At 50.1% G+C, this 6,000-nt stretch overlaps 1 long non-coding RNA gene across 1 annotated transcript in view; it reads left to right on the top strand.

Moving 5' to 3' along the window:
* The first annotated feature begins 4,102 nt into the window (after positions 1-4,102).
* Positions 4,103-6,000, top strand: part of LOC134911501 (uncharacterized) — a 70,692-nt gene continuing 68,794 nt past the window's right edge. The window contains exon 1 of the long non-coding RNA XR_010176624.1: positions 4,103-4,287. This is a non-coding gene — a long non-coding RNA (uncharacterized LOC134911501). The remainder of the gene's footprint in view (positions 4,288-6,000) is intronic.

Below are 6,000 nucleotides of genomic sequence, written 5' to 3'. Positions count from 1 at the left end.
CTGGGCTCTAGAATAAATGCAATGTCAATTTCTGCCAGAAGGGTCCTGTGGACTCGGCAATGGACAGGTGATGCCGACTCCAAAAAGCACATGGAGGTGTTACCTTACAAGGGTGAGGAATTGTTTGGGGACGGTCTCTCGGACCTAGTTTCCACAGCTACGGCTGGGAAGTCAAACTTTTTGCCATATATTCCCTCACAGCCTAAGAAAGCACCGTATTACCAAATGCAGTCCTTTCGATCACAGAGAAGCAAGAAGGTCAGAGGTGCGTCCTTTCTGGCCAGAGGCAGGGGTAGAGGAAAGAAGCTGCACAACACAGCTAGTTCCCAGGAACAGAAGTCCTCCCCGGCTTCCACTAAATCCACCGCATGACGCTGGGGCTCCACAGGAGCCAGGAGCGGTGGGGGCGCGTCTCCGAAATTTCAGCCACCAGTGGGTTCGCTCACAGGTGGATCCCTGGGCTATACAGATTGTGTCTCAGGGATACAAGCTGGAATTCGAAGTGATGCCCCCTCACCGTTACCTCAAATCGGCCCTGCCAGCTAACCCCATAGAAAGGGAAGTAGTGTTAGCGGCAATTCACAAGTTATATCTCCAGCAGGTGGTGGTAAAGGTTCCCCTCCTTCAACAAGGAAGAGGATACTATTCCACAATGTTTGTGGTACCGAAACCGGACGGTTCGGTCAGACCCATATTGAATTTAAAATCCCTGAACATTTATCTGAAAAGATTCAAGTTCAAAATGGAATCGCTCAGAGCGGTCATTGCAAGCCTGGAAGAGGGGGATTTTATGGTGTCTCTGGACATCAAGGATGCGTACTTGCATGTCCCCATTTATCCACCTCATCAGGAGTACCTCAGGTTTGTGGTACAGGACTGTCATTACCAATTTCAGACGTTGCCGTTTGGCCTGTCCACGGCACCGAGAATATTTACCAAGGTGATGGCGGAAATGATGGTGCTCCTTCTGAAGCAAGGGGTTACGATTATCCCATACTTGGACGATCTCCTCATAAAGGCGAGGTCCAGGGAGCGGTTGCTGATCAGCGTAGCACTCTCTCAGGAAGTGTTGCAACAGCACGGCTGGATTCTGAATATTCCAAAGTCGCAGCTGATTCCTACGACGCGTCTGCCCTTCCTGGGCATGATTCTGGACACAAACCAGAAAAAGGTGTTTCTACCGGAGGAGAAGGCTCAGGAGCTCGTGACTCTGGTCAGAGGCCTCCTAAAACCAAAACAGGTATCGGTGCATCACTGCACGCGAGTCCTGGGAAAGATGGTGGCGTCATACGAAGCCATTCCCTTCGGCAGGTTCCATGCGAGGATCTTTCAGTGGGATCTGTTGGACAAGTGGTCCGGATCGCATCTTCAGATGCATCGGCTGATCACCCTGTCCCCCAGGGCCAGGGTGTCTCTTCTGTGGTGGCTGCAAAGTGCTCACCTCCTCGAGGGCCGCAGGTTCGGCATACAGGACTGGGTCCTGGTGACCACGGATGTAAGCCTCCGAGGATGGGGGGCAGTCACTCAAGGAAGAAACTTCCAGGGGCTGTGGTCAGGTCAGGAGACTTGTCTGCACATCAATATCCTGGAACTAAGGGCCATATACAACGCCCTGAGTCAAGCGGAGCCTCTGCTTCGAAACCAACCAGTGCTGATTCAGTCAGACAACATCACGGCAGTGGCCCATGTAAACCGCCAGGGCGGCACAAAAAGCAGGGTGACAATGGCAGAAGCCACCAGGATTCTTCGTTGGGCGGAGAATCACGTACTAGCACTGTCAGCAGTGTTCATTCCGGGAGTGGACAACTGGGAAGCAGACTTCCTCAGCAGGCACGACCTCCACCCGGGAGAGTGGGGACTTCATCAAGAAGTCTTCACGCAGATTGCAAATCGATGGGAACTGCCACAGGTGGACATGATGGCGTCCCGTCTCAACAAAAAGCTAAAAAGATATTGCGCCAGGTCAAGGGACCCTCAGGCGATAGCTGTGGACGCACTAGTAACACCGTGGGTGTTCCAGTCGGTCTATGTGTTTCCTCCTCTTCCTCTCATACCAAAGGTGCTGAGAATTGTAAGAAAAAGAGGAGTGAGAATAATACTCATTGTTCCGGATTGGCCAAGAAGAACTTGGTACCCGGAATTGCAAGAAATGCTCACAGAGGACCCGTGGCCTCTGCCTCTCAGACAGGACCTGTTACAACAAGGGCCCTGTCTGTTCCAAGACTTAAGACCGTGGAGCTAAAGTATCTCACGTGGAAAGTGGTCATGCTGTTGGCCTTAGCTTCGGCTAGGCGTGTGTCAGAATTGGCGGCTTTGTCATGTAAAAGCCCCTATCTGGTTTTCCATATGGATAGGGCAGAATTGCGGACTCGTCCGCAATTTCTGCCAAAGGTGGTGTCATCCTTTCATTTGAACCAACCTATTGTGGTGCCTGCGGCTACTGGTGACTTGGAGGATTCCAAGTTGCTTGACGTAGTCCGGGCTTTGAAGATTTATGTGACCAGAACGGCTGGAGTCAGGAGGACTGACTCGCTGTTTGTCCTGTATGCATCCAACAAGCTGGGTGCTCCTGCTTCAAAGCAAACTATTGCTCGCTGGATCTGTGGCACAATTCAGCAGGCTCATTCTGCGGCTGGGTTGCCGCATCCAAAATCAGTGAAAGCCCATTCCACGAGAAAGGTGGGCTCTTCTTGGGCGGCTGCCCGAGGGGTCTCGGCATTACAGCTTTGCCGAGCTGCTACTTGGTCGGGTTCAAACACATTTGCAAAGTTCTACAAGTTTGATACCCTGGCTGAGGAGGACCTTGAGTTTGCGCATTTGGTGCTGCAGAGTCATCCGCACTCTCCCGCCCGTTTGGGAGCTTTGGTATAATCCCCATGGTCCTTACGGAGTCCCCAGCATCCACTAGGACGTTAGAGAAAATAAGATTTTACTCACCGGTAAATCTATTTCTCGTAGTCCGTAGTGGATGCTGGGCGCCCGTCCCAAGTGCGGACTTTCTGCAATACGTGTATATAGTTATTGCTTACTAAAGGGTTATGTTATGTGGCATCAGTTGAGTGATGCTTGTTTGTTGTTCATACTGTTAACTGGGTAAGTTTATCACGAGTTATACGGTGTGATTGGTGTGGCTGGTATGAGTCTTACCCTGGATTCCAAAATCCTTTCCTTGTAATGTCAGCTCTTCCGGTCACAGTTTCATTAACTGAGGTCTGGAGGAGGGGCATAGAGGGAGGAGCCAGTGCACACCAGGTAGTACTAAATCTTTCTTTATAGTGCCCAGTCTCCTGCGGAGCCCGTCTATTCCCCATGGTCCTTACGGAGTCCCCAGCATCCACTACGGACTACGAGAAATAGATTTACCGGTGTGTAAAATCTTATTATATATATATATATATATATATATATATATATACACACATACATAGACAGTTAGAGTTAGCGACCTGAATATGTACTCACACACCTCTGTTTGCCCTCCTCTGACTGACACAATTTTGCTGCATAACTGCAGCGGAGTGCCTGCAACTCAGGGGCTCAATGTAGTCGAATGCCTGCCTTACCCACATCAGTACACACTGCCGCCGAATAATGCCGCCGCGGCTGATTGCCCTTCCCGTATCAGTACTCACTGCTGCTGCCTAATATCCACAGCTGCAAAATGCCCTGCTCGCATGAGTACACGATGACACTGCCTAATGTCTGCCAACAGGGCCGGCGCTACCCGCTCAGCAAGGTCCTGCAAAGCAGGGAGGCGCTGGGTCAGAGAGGCGCTCTCCCCGCTCTGCGACCTTGCTGTGATGTGCGCTGTTGATGCCGGCTGCCAGCGCCTGTCACTCTGACAGATGACAGGAGCGGCACCTTACTGATGGGGCCGCCCCTCTCCCTGCCTCTTCACTTATGAAGCCGCCCAGCGCTGTGCAGGAGCCCGCAGCCGGCAGCAGTGTAGTGAGTCACACTGACTCATTACACGCTGCCGCCACTGAGCTACATGTTCTAACAGAAAAAACCTCACTGGCGCTGGTCCCCGACGCCAGTGAGAGGGTGATCAGTCACATCACCCTTCTTCTCTGCTCCGCACTGCTGCTGCAGCTCTCTGCTTCCTGGACTCTGTGTTGGCCCTCACTGCATGCTGGGACATACGGGGGAGGGAGGAGGGGGAGTCTCGGCAGCAGTCTGTGGTGTGTGTACAGAAGAGTGATGTACTCAGCCCCTGCAGTGAAGAGCCTTGATGAAGCCAGAGCCAGGAGGTGCACAGTGTGGAACTTGTGGAAAAAGAAAACACATGTAAAGTAAAGAGTGTGTGTTTAGCTATGGCTGTGTGTGTTTCTGCATATACTGTATATGTATTTTCCTATGTCTGTTTAGCTATGTGTATTTTTTGTGTATACTGTATATGTATTTTGCTAGGTGTTTAGCTGTATGTATGTACAGTATGTATGTGTTTGTGTGTGTGTCTTTTCTGTGGATGTGTCTGTGTATATATGTTTTGCTGTGTGTGTTTTACTATATGTGTGTATATCAATATCTACAGATGTAGCCACACTTATCCATCCCATGATGCGTACGCATCGCGGCATGGATGACGCCACTGGTGTGCCCATGTCTATGAGTCGCGCATGTGTACTTCTATGGAGTGAACGGAGGCTGCGAATAGCCACAGCACGGCGTTCACTGTCTGCTTGCCATGATGCGTATGCCGGTTCCTACACATTGCAGCAACAATGAGGCTGGCCACATCTCTATCTATCTATCTATCTATCTATCTATCTATCTATCTATCTATCTATCTATCTATCTCTCACATTCCCGGTAGTAAATGTTGACGTGTGCATCTCTATACTGTGTGTTGTACCGTGTATAAGCGTCTGTACTGTGCGGCGTACCGTGTATAAGCTTCTGTACTGTGCGGAGTACCGCGTATAAGCGTCTGTACTGTGTGGCGTACCGTGTATAAGCTTCTGTACTGTGTGGCATACCGTGTATAAACTTCTCAACTGTGTGGCGTAACGTGTATAAGCTTCTCTACTATAGGGGGTATTCAATTATGTGCCAAATTTGACCATGGGTATTCAATTTCGGGCATTTTGAGCCAGATTTTAAATCTCTTTTCACCCATGAATTTTCCCCCTTTTTATGTCGAATCGGCATGGGCGAAAACGCCCCCAAATTCGACAACTCATAGATCGGCTGCAAATTTGCAGATTCACGTGATTTTTGCCAGTGCCGGACTTTTTAACAAGTCAGAAAAATGGCACAGGCATTGAATAGGGTGAATCTAATTCGCCCTAAAAACAGACGATAATTTGCCGATTTTTCGACTGGTCGAAAAATCAGGCAATAATTGAATACCCCCTATGTGTTAACATGTATAATCTTCTCTATTGTGTGGCGTACTCTGTATAGGGCTCTAAACTGTGGCGCAACATGTATAAGTCTCTCTGCTGTGTGGTGTACCATGTATAAGCTTCTCTGCTGTCTGGCATACCCTGTATAAGGCTCTCTACTGTATGGCGCTACGTGTATAAGGCTCTCTACTGTGTGGCGTACCGTGTTCAAGCTTCTCTACTGTTGTGGCATACGGTGTATAAGGCTCTCTACTGTGTAGTGTAACGTGAATTGGGAGTACTATTGTGTGGCGACACCCCTTATTAGTGAGACAAACAATATTTTGGGGGATGCTATTTCCCTATTTTTAATATGGGATGGGGCCCAATGCATATTGTTGCACCTGGACCCACTATTTCTAGTTCCGCCACTGCGCCTGTCTGCCCAGGAAGACCACCGCATGCATCCCTGCCCTCACCCTCTCTAACTCCCCCTCAACGTCCCTGCCCTCACCCTCCCTGTAACTCCCCCTCAACGTCCCTGCTCTCACCCTCCCTGTAACCACCCTTCCGCGTCCCTGCCCTCACCCTCCCTGTAACTCCCTGTCACTGCCCCTGCATTCACTCTCCCGGTAAATCCCCCTCATTTGTGACGCACACTGACCCTTTATGA

This window comes from Pseudophryne corroboree, chromosome 4 (assembly GCF_028390025.1).
Source record: "Pseudophryne corroboree isolate aPseCor3 chromosome 4, aPseCor3.hap2, whole genome shotgun sequence".
Taxonomy (NCBI): domain Eukaryota; kingdom Metazoa; phylum Chordata; class Amphibia; order Anura; family Myobatrachidae; genus Pseudophryne; species Pseudophryne corroboree.
Note: the sequence above shows the minus strand (reverse complement) of the source record. Positions and strands in the feature narration are given on the sequence as shown.